This window comes from Mixophyes fleayi, chromosome 5, assembly GCF_038048845.1.
Source record: "Mixophyes fleayi isolate aMixFle1 chromosome 5, aMixFle1.hap1, whole genome shotgun sequence".
NCBI classification, from domain to species: domain Eukaryota; kingdom Metazoa; phylum Chordata; class Amphibia; order Anura; family Limnodynastidae; genus Mixophyes; species Mixophyes fleayi.
In genome coordinates this window covers 126,043,989-126,063,777 of record NC_134406.1, presented here as the reverse complement: position 1 = coordinate 126,063,777, position 19,789 = coordinate 126,043,989, and the positions used below count along the sequence as shown (strand labels likewise).

At 43.6% G+C, this 19,789-nt stretch overlaps 1 long non-coding RNA gene across 4 annotated transcripts in view; it reads left to right on the top strand.

Annotated features, from left to right (window-relative positions):
- LOC142158640 (uncharacterized) overlaps window positions 1-19,789 on the top strand; it is a 43,404-nt gene that overhangs the window by 7,701 nt on the left and 15,914 nt on the right. For 3 of the 4 annotated variants that reach the window (XR_012692832.1, XR_012692831.1, XR_012692830.1), the window contains one exon: window positions 17,748-18,679. The exons of the other annotated variant lie outside the window; for it this stretch is intronic. This is a non-coding gene — a long non-coding RNA (uncharacterized LOC142158640). The remainder of the gene's footprint in view (window positions 1-17,747; window positions 18,680-19,789) is intronic. 4 annotated transcript variants of the gene reach the window in all.

Here is a 19,789-nt window from a genome sequence, read left to right as displayed (position 1 = left end):
TGACGTCCCTGTCGCCATGGCGACGGCCGGGACGCGGGTGAGTGAGTCGCGGCGGCTGGGCACTGCCGCGGCTCGTAACAGTACCCCCCCTTGAGGAGGGGTCGAGGGACCCCGACATCCTGGTTTCCTAGGGAATTTTTTGAAGAACTCCTTCAGTTTCTTTGGGGCATGGAGTTGTCTCCGCGGAACCCAAGATCGCTCTTCTAATCCGCGATTCCTCCATTGTATAAGGAAATGCACCTGTCCTTGAACATTTTTAGAATCAAGGACCTTTTGAATCACGAATTTTTGTGGCCCACTGGAACCTCTCCCAGGCACACTTGAAGACTGGGCTTGACCAGGATAAAGCACTGGCTTCAATAGAGAACAATGAAAGGTGTTTGGAATTCTTAACGAGCCTGGAATTTTTAACCTAAATGCGACAGAGTTCACCTGCTTGATGATAAGAAACGGCCCGATGAACTTAGGGCCCAATTTCTTGCAAGGTTGTCTGAGCCTGATATTTTTTGTAGACAGCCAGACTTTCTGGCCAACCTTAAGGGAGCAGGGGGTACGGTGTCGGTCCGAATTTTTTTTTGCAACAAGTGAGGCTTGTTTTAAAGATGAATGTACTTTCTTCCAGACAACTCTGAGATCCCTGGCAGTGGAACGGATCTCCTGGATACCAACGGACTGGAGTGAATACAAAGAGTTAGATCTGGGGTGGAAACCATAATTGCAAAAGAACGGAGAGGTTTTCGTGGATGAGTGACAGGAGTTGTTACAGGCAAATTCTGCCCAGGGCAACAAGGAGGACCAGTTGTCATGGAACTCCGATATGTAGCATCGCAAGAACTTCTCCAAGGACTGGTTAACCCTTTCAGTCTGCCCATTTGACTGAGGGTGGTATGCAGATGATAAACTGACCTTGATTCCCAGGAGGGTACAGAATGATCTCCAGAACTGCGCTATGAACTGGGAACCCCGATCGGAGACGATGTCTGTAGGGAGTCCATGGAGGCGGAAAATGTGTTGAATGAACAAAACTGCCAAATCTCGAGCAGTAGGCAGCCTAGTGAGTGGAATGAAATGTGCCATCTTGCTGAACCGGTCTACCACGACCCAAATGGTATTGTGTCCCGCAGAGGGTGGCAGATCGACTATAAAGTCCATGGACAGATGTGTCCAAGGTTTACCAGGGGCGGCCAACGGAACTAACTGACCTACCGGGCGAGTCCTGGGAACTTTGTTCCTGGCACAAACTTCACAGGACCGGACGTGACTCTTGACGTCAGCAGACAGAGACGGCCACCATACAGTACGGGAAAGGATTTCCAGTGTTTTGTAGACTCCAGGATGCCCAGCAGTCCGACTGTTGTGTGCCTCAGCAAGGACTGTCTTCCTTAGATGAACTGGGACAAACAAACATCCTGCCGGAGTGTTATCAGGAGCCAACCTCTGGAACCTTTGTAAGATACAGCTCAAATCTTGAGTTAATCCGGCATGAATCATAGACACAGGAACAATAGGCTCTGAGCAGGTGACCGGAGCATGATGTGCCAGGAAACTTCTAGACAGGGCGTCCGCTTGAATATTTTTGGAACCAGGACGATAGGTGATAATAAAGTTGAACCGAGTGAAGAACAGCGACCACCGAGCCTGTCGGGGGTTCAGACGTTTGGCTGACTGTATATACTGTAAGTTCTTATGATCCGTTATAACGGAGATCTGGTGTGCAGCGCCTTCCAACCAGTGTCGCCATTCCTCAAAGGCCCATTTAATTGCCAGCAATTCTCGGTTTCCCACGTCATAGTTGGTTTCCGCTGATGAGAACTGATGGGAAAAAAAGGCACATGGATGTAAGCGGTGGGTCTGGGGGTCTTTTTGTGACAAGACAGCCCCAGCCCCGACGTCAGAAGCATCTACCTCAAGAACAAACGGTACCCTAGGATCCGGATGTCTGAGAACCTGAGCAGACACAAAAGCTTTCTTCAGGGTTTTGAATGCATTTATTGCCTGTTGTGACCAAACAGTTGGATCACCTCCTTTGCGGGTCAAGGTGACAATAGGAGCCACGATATCAGCAAAGCCGCCAATAAACCTCCTGTAGTAATTGGCGAATCCCAGGAATCTCTGGACCGCCTTGAGGTTATTCGGTTGAATCCAATCCAGAATTGCTTGGACCTTGGTTGGGTCCATGGAGAAACCTTCTGAGGAGATTAGATAACCGAGGAAGGATACCTTCTGGACCTCGAACTCGCATTTCTCGAGTTTCGCGTAGAGGTGATGTTCCCGTAATTTCTGTAGGATTTGTCTGACATGACCCTGGTGCGCAGACAACGATTTTGAATATATGAGGATGTCATCAAGGTAAACAACAACAAAGTGTCCCAGGAACTCACGTAACACCTCATTAATCAAATCCTGAAATACGGCAGGAGCATTACTCAGGCCAAACGGCATGACCAGGTATTCGTAATGGCCCGAGAGCGTGTTGAACGCCGTCTTCCACTCATCACCTGCTCTAATACGTATGAGATTATAGGCTCCACGAAGATCAATTTTTGTGAAGATAGTGGCTCCTCTTAATTGATCAAAAAGAACGGAGATGAGGGGAAGGGGGTAGGTGTTCTTAACCGTAATAAGGTTCAGCCCTCGATAGTCGATACAGGGTCTGAGTCCACCGTCCTTCTTGGGTACAAAGAAACACCCTGCTCCTACTGGGGACTTGGATGGCCTGATGAAGCCCTTCTCCAAGTTTTCGTCAATATACTCCTGCATGGATTTGGTCTCTGGACCGGAGAGAGGATACAAGCGTCCCTTGGGTAATTTAGAGCCCGGAATGAGCTCAATGGCACAGTCGAAATTGCGGTGCGGTGGTAGTGTGTCAGCAGCCTTTTTGGAGAAAACATCCCAGTAGCCATGATACTGAGAAGGGAGCTGCTCCGGAATAGACTGAATAATACGTAGAGGTAGTGTCAAGCAAGACTGTGTACAATGGGGGCTCCACTGGACAATTTCTCCTTTTGCCCAATCCATGACGGGGTTATGGCAGGATAGCCAAGGGTGGCCCAGAATTAAAGGAACCGATGGACATTCGATAAGGCGTAAGACTATGGATTCCGAATGGAGAGCGCCAACGTTCAACTGTAGTGGTGGGGTCTCCCAAGTAATCTTGCCTCCTGGCAACGGACTACCATCTAAGCCACATACCGTAATGGCAGATTGGAGTTTAATCCGCGGAATCCCAGCAGAGCGGGCAAACTCGATGTCAAGGAAGTTGCCAGCAGCTCCACTGTCAATGAAGGCTGATAGTTTCGTAGAACGAGCACTGAACGTGAGCTGTGCAGGGACCAATAGTGCATTTTTCTGGGAGACAATTTGTAGACCTAAGTGAACTCTCCCCTCGTTCCTTAGGCATGCTTGTTTCCCGACTTGTTTGGGCAAGAACGGGAGAAGTGGCCTCTTGCGCCACAATATAAACATAAGCCTTGTGACCGTCTCCTGTCTCTCTCCTCAGAGGAAAGACGGTATGCTCCCAATTGCATTGGTTCCTCACCATCCTGGGAGATAGGAACGAAGGCGGATGGAGGTGATGACGTTTCCTTTTCAGTTTTCCGCTCTTTATATCTCCTGTCAATTTTAATGGAGAGGTGCATCAGATCCTCCAGAGAGCTAGGAGACGGGTATTGCACTAGCGAATCTTTAATCTGTTCAGATAGGCCGACACGGAACTGACTACGTAAGGCAGGGTCGTTCCATCCACTGTCAGGTGACCATCTACGGAATTCCGCGCAGTATTCTTCTGCCGACCGTCTGCCTTGTTTCAAGGACCGTAGGTGAGCTTCCGCGGAGGCCACTCGATCCGGGTCATCATACAGTAAACCCAATGCCTCAAAGAAGGAGTCTACGGACTGCATGGCCGGACTGGTCTGTGGCAAAGAAAACGCCCAAGACTGGGGGTCACCCTGTAGAAGGGAAATAATAATCCCAACTCGTTGCTGCTCTGAACCGGAGGAGCGGGGTCTCATCCGAAAATAGAGCTTGCAGCTCTCCCTGAAGTTCCGAAACAAGGTTCTATTTCCGGAGAACCGATCCGGTAAATTCATTTTGGGCTCACAGATGGGATCTGGAGGAGATTGTGAAGCTTTTGTGGCTTCTTCTTGAACAGACATACGCTCAGCCAATCCCTGCATCATCTGATACAAAGACTCAACATGGCCTGCTAGGGTTTGTGCCGGAGACGGTGTGGATCCACTTGCATCCATCCTAATCTTGTCTCCGTGAGTGGGCCGGTTATAATGTTAGGAACCCCTCCAGCCGGCACAACACAACCCGGAGTCTACTCTGCCAGTCAGGTGTTCACTGGAGCCCCTGATGGTGGGGACAGACTGGGCTGCAGACTGACAGAGGGTCGTGAAGTGTGTACCGGCTGGGGAGAACCCAGGCAAGAAGAGTCAGGTCCACGCAGAGGTCAAAGGCCGGCAGCAGGTAACAGTAATGATGAACAAGCTGAGGTCAGAGGTCACAGGCAAAGTAGCAGAACGGGTAAACAAGCCAAGGATCAGGGTCACAGGAAACACAAGCGAAGTCCAATACGAAGCCAAGGGTCATACACGGGAAGTCAAACGTAGATACAGGATACAGGAACTGGAACAAGCAGGTCAGCAGACTGGAGCACAGAAGCTATAACCGGCAATGAGGCAGCAGACCTCATTGCCTTAAATACCCAGCTGAACCAATCACAGGTTGAACACACTCCTGCAGGTTAATAGAGCAGTCACTAATAGAGCCAATCAGGGCTTGCCCCTGGCCTGCACAGTTGCAGGCTAATGCCTGTAATTGCCTCCTATAATCTGCCCCTATTAATTAGCCCACAGGCTGTAGAATCGCTGCGCCCGGCTTCCTCCTATTGCCGGGACGCAGCTCTGAAGCGTCTGCTAGTTGCCCCGGCAACGGCCGGGTTAAGGCCGGAAATGACGTCCCTGTCGCCATGGCGACGGCCGGGACGCGGGTGAGTGAGTCGCGGCGGCTGGGCACTGCCGCGGCTCGTAACAATTGTGCACTAGTCTTGATATGCTGTTACCAGTGTTTGTTTTATGTTGACATAACTATTTTTTTTTTTTTTTAAATCCATCTTATCAAGTTAGGTGGTCCTTGTGTTTAGTCTGTTAAGACTGAAATCTCTTCCACTATACAATCTCCTCTCTCTCAAATACTATACAATTTAATCTTGCAGAATACAGGTTAATTTGTAATGTTAATTTTCTAGTTTTTATAGTAATGTGCTACATATATGCTAATATCAATGATGTAATTTCTCCCACCTATAGATATATTACACTATCTTCAGTCTCTACTATGCAATTGTTTGTCTCTATTTTTACACTTGGATTTTGCCGACAGCTGTCCTTACCCTGCTTGTAACTTGAGACATGAATTTCTGGCTCCACCTGATTTTAATGAGACCCATTTTATTATGTTACAGCATCTTGGGTGGAGTATAGATAAGTTAACCAATAAGTCACAGCACAATTTAGTAGTTTATACGCTTAATGCTTTTCTCTCGGTTATGCAAATGATGACTGACTTCAGGATATAATTCATATAGCTACATTCACACTGATTTTGCTGTTTTGTTGTCAGTAACAGATGTACACTCTGAGCGACAAGGTGGTGCATGTAATTAAATAGTTCACTGTGTATGCTCTTCGCCCTACACAATACCTTAAATAATGTAAACAACTTATATAAAATAAAGACACGGAGACTTGAGTAAAGTTGCACTAAAACTATTTTATTATATCCTATTAAAACCTGGTGGCGGAGAAAGGGCACTGAAGATCAGCTCCAGTGATACCCAACCAAGCGTGGACATGGCAATATAGCCTTAAGTCCACCCACTTCTCTCATAACCCCACTGCTTGGCCGGCCCTAACCTGACGTCAGAGTAAACTGCACCACACCTCACTACTCACTCCCCCTCCCTCACTGAGCCGGGCGAGGCCCCTCCCCACGGAAGGGACAAGAGTAACCGATTGCCTTGTAAGGGGACAGATACCTGCGCCAATCACGATAGAGCCATCTATATCAGCCGCTGATCGCAGTGCCTTCCTCCCACGCTGCCGGCCCTAAGGGCCAAGCAGCCCGCCACCACCAAAACCGAGCACTCTCCACACCTCCAAACAAATGCTCTCCATAAAAATATGCAACCCCTCGTCCGAGAGGTGCACACCGTCTCTCCTATACAGATCCACCCTATCCGCTGTTATCTCAGGGTGATCTACCACAAAACCTCCAAGGGACCTAATGACCTTCCGAAGTGCACTATTAAGTTTCCTCCCTATTATCAGGATCTTTTTTAGGGGGATCTGTGATCGCCACGACAGCCTCGGAATCATAGCGGACCAGCCCAGGGTAATTGATGGCCATGTCCTGTTAATATAGTAAAGGTCCTCTCTCATCTGTATAATTAGCTCAAGGGACTTACCCTTACCCAGGTCATTCCCCCCAAGGTGGATAACTAGTATGTCAGGGGCTCCCCACCGTTCAATTAGCTGTCTTAACCAGGGAAAGAGACCTCCCCATACTAAACCCCGTTTACCTAACCAAAGCACCCGCCTATCTCCTATGCTGGTAAACCTCGACTGCACCCCTGTCTGGTTAGCTGCCCAGAAAATATGAGTGCCACACATCTCTCGCAGAAACCCCAGCATCTAAAAAAGAGACAAGAGTTAATAACTGCAATCTTTACCGGATCATCACACACAGCACGAAGGTGCACATAGGAATTTTAACGAAGGCAGCCCAAAAACGGGCCTGGAGAATAGCTGGCAAGGAAAAGTAAAAGGGGAGGAATGGATTTGGGTAAGGGTAAGTTACTCACACGAAGTTGAAACCCGAACAAACCCCAGAGGCGCACCACTAATCAGGCCTCCGGAGAAAAAAAACGTGAGAAAGCCCTTCGCGCCCTCGCTCAACGCGACGAGCAGATAAGCCTTGAGTAACAGGGTAGGGTATAGGAGGATCGAACAAACGACAATGAAGATAAGGATCAAGAGCTATCTGACAATGACAAACAATAATAATGAAAGCATAAAGAGAGAAATAGGCAAAATAAGCACAGAAGTCAATAACACAACATTCACGTGTATCATTAATCAACTTAAAACATTAGGCCTAATGTAACTTTGATAAGCCGAAGATTTCCATCTCCCGAGAGATTTTAAAGCCTCCACCGAAGCCCCCGAGCCCCCTGAGCTGAAAAAAGAAGGGTTAAGGCCTAGCAACTTTATCGCCTTTTTCAAGACCACATTAAACTGATATCTGGTAAGCTGCGCCCTATCCTTATGTATCAGGAAAATTGATTTGGAAGGCCTAATTAGAGTAAATTGGGTGGTTAATTAGACTGGACATAACTCTTTATCTTTTTGGGCCTGCAATTGTAACCAGCAACCTCTCCCCCTCTGATCCGGGCTATCTTAACGCTTAGATGATCATCGCGTATGACCACGTAAGCAGACCTGCGGAGACATGACCTGCTGTTTGCCCCACTAGTTCCGATACCCTGAAAGCCCCAAAAAATGCCAGGCTAAAAGCAGTATGAAAAAGCAGGATCTCATACTCGTCCCAAGCCACCTCCACTAAAATCCTCATAAGCTGGGCTAAGATCTGTATGGTAATCGGGTGGCGCGTGTCAGTAGTGGTCGGTCTCTCTTTTGCCCACCCTTTCAGCGCCTTAGATATTAAAAAACCCTTAGTGATGTCTACCGTGCCATTCAGCCGTGACATAAACGAAAATGCCTGCCAGTGTAGATGACATACTAGCCTTAGCTGCTCCCTCACAAAACTTCAACCACATGAACTCCATCACCGCATCCCGCTGGCCTGACTCCGACTGGTCCTTGGAGGCGCTGAAATGGACCCACTGCCGCCATGCTGCCCGATACACCCGCAATGTGGATTGTGCTAGGCCGCGTTCCGCTAGACCTCTTATGCCGGCGTGATGATCTGCCAAACACAAGGGGGACAGAGAATGCCTATGCTATCTGCCTGAGGGGCCAGTTCACGAAATTTCCTCCATTGAAATCTAGACAAGGCATCTGCTATTTCGTTATTAACCCTGGGGACATGGCGGGCATTAAAAGTTATTTCGTATTCAAGGCACCAAAGTATAAGGTGACGCAACCACGCTATCGCCTGCGGGGAAGATGCGCTCTGGCTATTAACGGACTGAACTACCCCTAAGTTGTCACACCAAAAAACAATGTGCTTGCCCCGTAGGGCTATAGCCCATAGCTCTATGGCAACAATAATCGGGAATAGCTCCAAAACAACCAAGTTCTTCACCCATCCGCTTCTATGCCACAATTCTGGCCAAGCCTCTGCACACCACTGTCCACCCAGGTAAGCTCCGAAACCCTGCGATCCCGAAGCATCCGTGAAAAGCTCAAGGGTAGCGTTGTTTACCGGAGGGGTGGGCAAAATCCTTTTACCGTTAAACTCCTTAAGGAACCTCTGTCATACCTGAAGATCATCTTTAATTTCCTGTGGCAGCCTGACCGCTGCATGAGGTTTACTCTTCCCTGCTATGGCTCTTTGCAATTTATGACAAAAAAACTCTGCCCATTGTAATCACTCTGCACGCAAAGTTAAAAAGCCCCAGAAGTGACTGAACTTTTTTCAATGACATATAGGGAGAGCTAAGTGCCAGCCCAATCGCCTCCCCCAGTTTCTTCAACTTGTCCTCCGGGAGCCTACAACAACCCACTTCAGAATCAATCTCAATGCCTAAAAAAGCGAAACAATGGGAAGGACCCTCGGTCTTATCGCTGGCAATGGGAACTCCCATTACCGTAAAAAAGGGCCTGCGCTGATTGTAGCACTTCTAAGCAACTGCTGGACTTGTCTGGACCAAATAATCAAGAAATCGTCTAGGTAGTGAGCAATCCCCCTGTGTCCGGTTCCAGCCTGAATGCACCAGTGGAGAAAGCTGCTAAACTTCTTCAAAAGGGGACACGAAATCGAGCAGCCCATGGGCAGGCAGCGATCGACATAAAAACCGTTGCGGTGTCTAAAGCCCATAAACTGAAACGATTCAGGGTGGAGTGGCAGCAGACAAAAAGCTGACTCTATGTCAATCTTGAGAAAAAGATTTCACTGAGTGACCCTTTCAAAATAAACAAATATTGAAAAATAGAAAAGATTTGAATATATATTGCATTTTTGGGGTGTGCAGTTACATGCTGACCCTCACAAACGGGTAAATTTTAGCCTGGGGGTCAAGACTCGGCTCAACATATTAGGGACATTTTAAAGAAAAAAATTCAGGTGGCCCAGTGACCCAGCCCAAGGTAGCCCACTATGGAACCGGCCTGGGGGGTAGATGCCTCCCTGCCCCCAAACAGCCTTTTTTAAACAATAGATTTCACTGAATGACCCTCCAAAGTTTCTAAGTATTGAAACATAGAAAAGACTAGAATATAATACTATATAGGCTTTTTAGGGGGGATGCAACTGCTGCTGAATCCTATATACAAACACCCAGTTTTTTTTTCATTTTTGCATTCTGCTGCTAATAGTCTGACAGTAAAGACACACTGTTTTACTTAAAGAAATCAATATACTAGTTAGTTCAGAATGATATATATCTATCTAACTCAGTCTGTGAATACTGTCTAGTACTATTATATATATATGCAATGCATTAACAACCAGTAGCCACTAGTATGTGTAAAGTGTATTTAGAATTGATTAGATTGAAATTAAAAGCAATTGATCAGCAAACTAGTGTAGCTGACAATTCTCTACAGAGCTGCATTACAAGAATGACATGATTATATTACTTTCCTATAACACTGTTTCACCCTTACCGCTATTTTATGAACAGAGTGCCACAGATAACTTACTCCCAACATGCTGTCTGTTTTAAAATGGCATTTGAGAGAATGAGGGAGGACTATATATACAAAAAATGTCGGGGGGGGGGGGGAATCACGGAAATAATGTTTTGCTTTGTTCTGAGATCCAAGTTTGGAGGGAAAAACTGATTCACGACTCAGATTTCAAATAATCCAAACCGCTCATCCTTTACGCTAACCCTGTGAGTTGTTCACTGATAAGAAGCATAGTGTGGGCCAATGTGTACATTTGTGTAATAGAATTTTGATATATTAGCCCTATGACAGCAGGTGTGAACTGTTAGCTACAAGTAGAGATGGGCGGGCTCGGTTCCCCGAGAACTGAACCCGCCCGAACTCTGCCTATCCGAGTACCGAGCCAAGCAGGCTCGGTACTCTCCCGCCCGCTCAGATTCCAAATCGAGGCCGAACGTCATTGTGACGTCGTCGGGGCTCGGTTCTCGCGATAATTGAAAATTATAAATACCTGCCTCCACAGAAATCCATCGCCATTTGACAGAGGGAGAGAGCAGGGTGTAGTCACAGGCTGATTAGAGCAGGGACAGAGAATATAACTTATTCTTCATCCAATTCTGATAACAATTCTGATTACAATTCTGATAACAATTGATAGAGAAGAGAGGAGGATAAAGGCAACATGGTGGCTTAGTGGTTAGCACTTCTGCCTCACAGCACTGGGGTCATGAGTTCAATTCCCGACCATGGCCTTATCTGTGTGGAGTTTGTATGTTCTCCCCGTGTTTGCGTGGGTTTCCTCCGAGTGCTCCGGTTTCCTCCCACACTCCAAAAACACACTGGTAGGTTAATCGGCTGCTAACAAATTGACCCTAGTCTCTCTGTATGTGTTAGGGAATGTAGACTGTAAGCCCCAATAGGGCAGTGACTGATGTGAGAGTTCTCTGTACAGCGCTGCGGAATTAGTGGCGCTATATAAATAAATGGTGATGATGATGATAATAGAGGAGTCTTTTTTTTCAATATTTGGCACTACAAGTGCATTGTGGTGTCCTCCATTCTTTTGCATTAATATTTCTGGCTGTCAAAAGTCCTATTTGTCAGCAGTCTCCAAAAATAATATTTAGCACTCCCAAGTGCTTTTGATGTGTCCACCATTCTTTTGCATTAATATTTCTGGCTGTCAAGAATCCTATTTGTCAGCAGTATCTAAAACACTTTGTAGCACTACAAGTGCTTTGGGCTCATAATGGATTCAAAGCAGTCCACATATGAGCAGAATGAGCAACCAGGTTCTGTTACCAGTCCTGATGGTAGTGTTCCCAGTACGTCATCTGGGAAAGGCAATGTCAAACTACACAGTCTTTTGAAATCAGTCAAAAAAACACACACCCCAAAAAAATTTACAGTGTTGAAGTGAAAAACAAGTGTAATTGAGAAAAAGTTAAGTGCGGATAAAAAATTTTTTGCCAACATGCCATTCTACACACGCAGTGGCAAAGAAAGAATGAGGCCTTCACCTTTCTCTATTAGTGGCAGATCAAAAAAATGTTACTGAGCCTTCTTCTTGTACGGACACTCGTGACAAAGCAAAACCAAGAAATTTGGAGTCGAAAAGTGGTGCACATGTACTGTTACGCGTGAAAGCCGAGCTGCAAGAAACCAGTAAGGCATTAGAGGATAATGTATGCTCTGAATCTGAAATGACACCAATCCCTGTGGAGAGTCCATCCACCAGTGGTATGTCTAATCGTGAGCATTCTGTTAGTGACAGTGTACCCATAAAGAAGGTTCCTTTCAGTAGTTATGCTGATGTGTGCCTTAACAGCCCGAGTATAGTCAGTGATACACCAATTGAGGATGCCACTTTTGAATTAGAAGAGGATGAGGGGGAGATTTGTGTAGGCGACGAGGGCACTAATGATGATGTTGATGATTATGATGTAGACAGATACCAAATTGCCTTTCTCAATTTCTATTTATATTCTAGATTCTATAACGGCTGAATAGTTTTCTATTTTACTCCTAGTGGAGAGGGGGTCTGATGCAGACAGATACCAAACTACCTTGGTCCATTTATTTTTACTTTCTATTTCCACAGTCTATGCAGGCTGCTTTTTTCTATTCAACTACAAGTGGAGGGCGGGGGGGCATATATAGCCACCAAACTACCTTGGTCCATTTATTTTTACTTTCTAATTCCACAGTCTATGCAGGCTGCTTTTTTTCTATTCAACTTCAAGTGGAGGGTGTTATATACACCCAAGGACGATGGCTACATTGCCAATAATCAAAGATGGAGGAGGTAGACAACCAGGTTTGTCTGTATAATTTGCAGACAAGTGTTCGAATTAAGGACAGCCTACCAGGGATTAAACTGTTTTTTTCATAATTTATTAGCTTTAGAATTACCTCACTTATCCAAGAAACTGGTGGAGCACTAAATTAGGTTATTTTAGACCAAAAAAATTGTATTTTTTTCAAAAATAGCAAAACAAAACCAAAACACGCAAGGGCGGTTTGGCAAAACCAAAACACAACGGTAATCCAGATCCAAAACCAAAACACAACGGTAATCCAGATCCAAAACCAAAACACGGGGGTCAGTGAGCATCTCTAGCTACAAGGCGTGTTTCAGTGTGTCCATATGAGTTTTGATGTCTTATTGCCCTGAATAGGTAGTGGGAGTTGACAGGTGTTTATGAGTGTGAGGGAACTTTTTGGGAGTGATTCAGTCAATCTGTAACCTGTGTTAAAGGTGAGGGCAAGCTTCAGTGTTGAAATCCTATGTAGTCCCTTAACAGTAAGCATCCACAGCGCGAACACTGGGAGTGCACTTGTGTAATGAGATATAATGAAAGGTTGACTAAAAATTGGAGTGATTTTCAAATTTGCCAGTTAGGTAGCATAACTAAATTTAGAATGCACATATACTTATTTTATTTACAAACAACTAGTTCAAAGAGACATGAGTCTTCTGTAAAAGCTATAGCTTTGGTGAAAAAAATGACAAATTTGGAGTCTGATTGTCACCAAAGCTATAGCCTTTACAGAATCATCATGTCTCTATGAACTAGTTGCTTGTAAATAAGTATATATTTATTTTATGTGAGCATATTGCTCAAGGCTGAGGATTCCCTTTTTGTTTGACCATGGAATGGCCTTGATGGCAATGGCTATAGCACATACTCCATTATATGCTTACAAGGCAAGACTGACATCAGCGTCTCTTTGAAGGGCATGAACAGACGACATGAATCTCACAATGGGGATGTTGTCAATCTGTCGACAGTGAGACTGTCTGATGTCGTCTGGTTCAGCATGTCTATGGAGTTAAAATGACAACATTGTAGCTGTTGTCAGGTAGTAAAGTCACTTCCAGCTAGCAATACAGCCCCAGACCTGCCGGCACAATACAGCCGCCAGACAGTAAACAGTAAAAAAATAAAAACAAAATGTTAATACAATAAAAAGAAAACACAGTGTGCTCACCCCCTTCCTCCAAGTAGCTAAACTCTAGTGCTGCCAGCCTAGGATGTTAGTAGTAAAATCAAGGGGGACAAAAAATTTGCCTTGTTCCAGATTAGGCTTTGCCAGCTGGGGCTGGTGGCACTATAGCAGGGGAACCTGCAGCGTGAGGTCTGCCTGCCATAATGTCAACCAACCCCAGGCTTGTCCGCACATTGTATGGGGTCTGCATTTTTTTATTGCTTATCCCTTAGAGGTACCCAGCCCCGTGCTGAAAGCAGAATAGACCCAAACCCCACAAGTGCCAGCATGTCCCCCAAGGCAAACTGAGACTTATAGTAAACCAAGTCAAAATGTAAATAAAACACACACACCCATTTATAAAATACCATTATTTGAAATAAATAAAAAAACAGCCACGCCTGTAATGCTCACCAACATTCAGGCTCCTCAACTGTAATCCATGCTAAAATGATATCCTAAAATCTTGCAGCTTGACACTAGAAAAATAAATCAATGCCCATAAAAAAACAAAAAAACATAGCGGTCCTGCCAATGTTGCCCAGCAAAATAATCCAGAGGATCCTTGCTTGGCAAAATAAAAAAGGATTGGGGCCACCGCAAACTAGCCCTTCATATGAAGAGCTCCCGCAGCAAAATGGGAGAATTACAGCTACTAGGTCTATTTATAACATGGGGCTTTCCCACGGCCCATCGCTGAGTTCATGGGAAAGCCCCATGTTATGAATAGACCTAGCAGCTGTAATTAAGTCATTACAAAATGGGAGCTTTTCATGTCAAGAGGTTGCAGCAGTCCCAAGATTTTTTTTATTTTGCCAAGCACCTATTCTCTGGAATATTTTATTTTGTTTCAAAGCTGCAGGACCAAGGATCTGTTTTCTTGTTTTTATGGTTATGGATTTTTTTTCAGGTGTCAATATGCCAGATAGTAAAATATCACTTTTTTTCTGGACATGGAAAAATTTCTTTCTTTGATGGAACGATGTTGTTCTGATCCTGGTGTGGGTATGCACTCTCAATCAGGATCTCCATAGAGTTTACAGAGTCATGAACTTTTCAGCTGATGGTTATGATAGATAATTGTGTACAATGGGTAATGTATGTACACATGAATCGACATGCTGATCGAGACTTTTTTTAAAGTTGTTACCATCTCAATGTATTTGTCTATATTGACTCTTATCACTGCCATTAGTTATTAAATCTGTTTTTCAATTTATTGTCATAGTAGTAGCAACATGCGACTTGAAGATAATATTACTATAGTGGTCACAACTGTTTGGGCCTTTCATGAATTGGTTAAGTTGAAAATCATTACATTGTCAGGTAGCAACTTTACAGCATGCATTTACAAATGCTTTGAAAATGGTCTCTCATCCTCTTCTTGCATAAATTTATCCTATCTATTTTCCTCACATGCCCTCGAGGCATATGTACTTCCAAAGGATGCTTCCCAATTTGTGGATGTAAAACAAACTTCAATCCAATACACTCGATCTAATGAACAAAACAATTCAGCACCACAGGGACACAAAAATACCCCTGTTAGAACTATAAAAGCCTATGCCCAATATCATTTTTGCACCAACAAGCTTCCTCCCCATTGATACTTAGAAAGTGGGTCTATTGGCAGTTCTAGAATTTAATACTAGAGTAAATTGATTTGTGCCCTGCATCTATCACTAGAATAATTGCCTTGTATCATGAACTGATTCCACAAATTAAAATATGTACGCTTTCAGACCCAGTAGGGATCTCCAATAGAAATAGGTGGGAGTGCTCTTTCTCACCACTGCTCTCTGTTTTGATTATGGAACAGAATTTATATACCTTTGCTATACTTATTAGGAATAATGACTCAATCAAAGGCATGTAATAGTGAGTCTGAATGCATATGTTGGAACTATTTGCAACATATGCAAATAGTTCCAACATGTCTTGCTCCCCCTTAGTTTTACCTTTTAACAACATCAAGATAAAAATTGTGGTAAATAAGAGGCTCTGAACAATTTGCTACTTAATTGATAGGTTTAGCATTTGAAAATTAGTCTATGGTTATATTGGGAGGAACAATTCTCTGTTCCTTCCAGAGTTCCTGCTGTGGCATTCTCAGTCTCCAGAGCAACTAAGTGGGAATGTCCCATTATTTTCCCTTTTCACTCGCATCAGACTTCCCCAAGGGCTCTATTTTGCACATCACAAAGACTTCTACAAACCTTGAACTGCACTAGATTACTTAATGTCTCCAAAGTTCAAGTCTTGTTCAAGTCCTAACAGGCTGTCCACCATATTTCACAACTTTATAAAATCCTCCAAAATGAGACATCCCAATGGAAATGGGAGTCTAAGATGAAAAGGGCTAGAAAAGGATTTAATTGCATACAAATTATCCATGCTTGCCAACTTTCCCGGAATGTCCGGGAGACTCCCGAAATTCGGGTAGATCTCCTGGACTCCAGGGAGAGCAGGCAAATATCCCGTTAACGGCCTCTTGCTGTCAAAATGACGCGAATCGCGGTGAATCGCGTTCATTTTGGCCCCTCCCCACGCAACAAAAATGGCATTTTGATGTGGGGGTGGGGCCAAAATGACACGACTCACCGCGCCCCGCCCCTCCCGCCCTCCAACCACGCCCCCCTGTCTGGGATCTCCCAGAAAGGACTTTAAAAAGGTTGGTAAGTATAAAATCTGAAGCTTGAAGCACAAAAATATTAAAATATTTTAATGTTGGTATTTGTGAGCGATCATTATTTTCATTGACACAAACTTATATGTATTAGACAATTCAGTGATCCAATTAATTTGGTATTTCTGTAAGGTAATTGGGTGAATTTAGCAAAAATAATGGTACTCAAATTAATTAAAACTAATTTCAATAATTAATTGAGATGTTATGCTGACTTAGTTTCCTGTGTAGTAATTTATTTGAATGGCAGAAAATAAAAACCATTTAGCATTTTCAGAAATCTAAATCTCGCATACTAGGAAACAAGTAGCAGAGAGAAATAATGGAAATGAATAAGCATTTCTAATATTCCTTGAACTTATCAGCAGCAGTAAGTTCTATTTAATGGCCTTGCCAGTTCAGTTTGGGTTTAAAACAGATAAATGGACATGGATAAAAAAGTCTTTCTTTGTCCAATTAAAAATGAAAATAGAATTGAAAAAACATTATAGGTCACAAATAAAAAGCAATTATATATAATCCATGTAGTCATCTGATTAAATATAATAAATATGTTACTAAACAACATATTTTGTATTTGAAATGAGGTCAGTTATGTAGTTACAGAATATGTAGTAAATGGATAATTAATTACATGTAACCCACCCTTGACTAAAAGGTTTGTTTTGTTTACACTGATGTATTACATGGTCCCTTAATTTAATTCCATGAAATTTCCAGAGCCCAAGAGTGAAATGGGGCTCTGGATACTGGGATATACTGGATATTTTTTGAAGGAATCATTAGATATTGAATGATCCTGTTTCCTAATCTGTGGATAGGTAGTGCGTTGAATTTCAGGTATAAATGATATAAGGTGTGAGGATCTGTGTTTTCATGAGAGGAAACATGTATTCCTTAGTGATGTGATTTTGTCAGTTACATAATTTATTATTACGTCATTTTTCATATGATTTTGTGAACCATTCAAACAAGGTGGGGGGCGGAAAAATTGTTTTGAATGCCCCGGGGTGTGTTCTGTATTTATTTCCCTTAGGTTCTAAAGAAACAGATGACACATAGCTCAGTCTGAAAGTGTTAAAGAGAAAACAATAAGAAAGTACTCATTATGAACAAAACATTTGTATATATAAAGATAACTGTGTTTAAACAATACATTTTTTTTACATATTTGTGGGTAATTAACAATGTTTATCAACTACTATTTTCTTATACTTGTGCTTTTCTACTATACAAAAAGTACTGAATTTTACTTTTGCCAATGCCCTTATATAAAACAATATTTTGACTGATTCTCAATATTGGCTAGTGATATAACTGCAAATTTGATTGGGGCATTTTGATCCATCCAACCAGTAATGTAGTTATTGGTCTCATGCTATATGATTTTGTTTTGTTGTTTGAGATACAGTGGAATAAAATACTCCATTATATTTTACATTTAAAATATTGCCCATATCACTTGATTTTTGAATGGAAAACATAGGAAAAAATTAAACCTTAAAATTAAGCTGAGTTATGTATGATCTGCCTTCTGTCCTGGCTTCTGAGCCCAAACCACTATTGACTTCACCACAGTATGGTAGATGACTAGATTTAAGTTTCTACCAAGGCTACGTGTCTTGAAGACTGACTGCAAATGTAACACCCTGGAGGAATGGAGTGCCTACAATGCAATGACTTACTTCTTTTTCTTCTATGATGTTCTTCCTCCTTAGATTTGGTTGATATGAGAATGACTATGGTTAACAGAGTGGCAATGGTAATGGTAGGGCTTACTCACTCCCAACTCAATAACCGACAGCAAGAACCTTTTATTTCTGGATCAAAGAGATTTAGGTGGAAAAGACAACTTAGAAATAATACATTCAGCGTCGGACTGGCCCAGTGGGCTACCGGTTAAATCACCGATAGGCCCAGCTACCTTATGGCCACACCCCCTTTTCCCCGTGGGCAGAGCTTACCTGGAGGTCCTCACCGGCGTCCCCGCTGCTTGCGATCGCCCCCTCCCTAGTCAGCAATATGCAAGTGGACAGTCTCCGTGTGTGGTAGACAGAGGAAGAGAACACCCAAGAGAGCAGCAGTGATATAAAACAGGCGGAAGTTATAGTCAAGAGAGAAAACCAGTCTCACAGTGTACTGATCACTGCCACAAAACCTTGACACAACAGAGCTGCACTGCCCGGCACAGAACGCTTCTCTTCTTTTAGGTGGGTCTCATAGCGCCAGAGCCATAACGAGGGTGGTGCGGCCGCCGAGGGGGGTGCAACGGCCACCCATTCTTTGCTGTACACAACTATGTGTTTACCCAGCTGTTCACAATCAGGATTGCCCCCGTATCTCTGTATATGTGGCCGCATGCTGCCTGTTTCTGTATAGAAGCAGCATGCAACCACTCGTCACACAGGCGCCCCCTGACCTCTCAGCTCCTCCTCTACATTGTGCACGGCTCCTGCCACTGCTTTTCTGCTGTCTGTTTCCACTTCTCCCTTACCATGTGTCTGCCTGTCTGTCTTTATTTATCTATCACCATGTCTCTTCTCGGTCTTTCCTCTCCCCCCTCCTTTTCTGGGTGTATGTGTACTTTTCTTAGTTCTTACATGGACTCGTATCTTGCAGCTTCTTCTCCAGACAAGATTGGCAGTGAGAGGTAACCCATCCATATTCATGTTAATGACCAATAACGCTATAATGCAAGCAGAGAATGCCAGTGTCTGACTTATGAAGCGTGGAAGAGAGGTCACTGTTAAATACCTTTACTTTGTTCTAGGCAGATATATAGCTCTGCAATTCTGGAGATTCATGACACTGAGACCTGACCTCTGCAGTCAGTATGGGAAGACCATGTGAAATGGAGCAGTCTGTCCCACTTACAAACTAGGATATGGCCAGTCTCATCATCAAAACATCCTGTACAGCAGCAGCCACTAAAACTTATCTACTGTGTCATGTCTGCACAGTGTTGCTCTTTCTCCAAACACATGAGGGGTTCTAAGAAATTACTTAAGTAACCTATATAAGTATTTTCTGTTCATACACTTGAATAAAATAAGAGTTCTACAATTCATCATCACCATTTATTTATACAGCGACACTAATTCCGCAGCGCTTTACAGAGAACTCACATCTGTCCCAGCCCCATTGGAGCTTACAGTCTAAATTCCCTAACATACCCACACACAGACAGACAGAGAGAGAGACTATGGTAAATTTGATAGCAACCAATTAACCTACCAGTATGTTCTGGGATTGTGGGAGGAAACCCACGAGAACCTAAAAACTCCACATGAAAAGGCCCACTACCAGTAAAAATTGGAGTTTTTGCCCGAGATAGTTTTTTCTTTTCACTTTAAACATCAAAGGTTTATTGACAGCGATAACCCTGATTTTGTAAAGCGCTAGTCTGCCCATTAGCATTTTCCCTCCAGGGTGCAGAGGTCTGCACCCTGCCTGTCCGGACAAGATAATCCCATTTCATTGCAGTGAAACTACTCCTCCTATTTCTTTTTCGCTTTTCCTTTTTATTTTGTAAAATGCAGCTAACGGGTTTCAGTTGACCCATCATTAGAAACCAGTAGTAATTTATTTGAGATCCTAAATTCTGTTAGAGGTATGTTATGCAACGTGCTTGGCCATTTATTATTCCAAAACAGATAATCTCAGTTACACTGTTAGAAATGAATGCAAATTCTTCAGTTGTAAGCTAAGAAACATTTTGTCATGCAAGTATGTTTAGCACATTTCGCAAATATATATATTT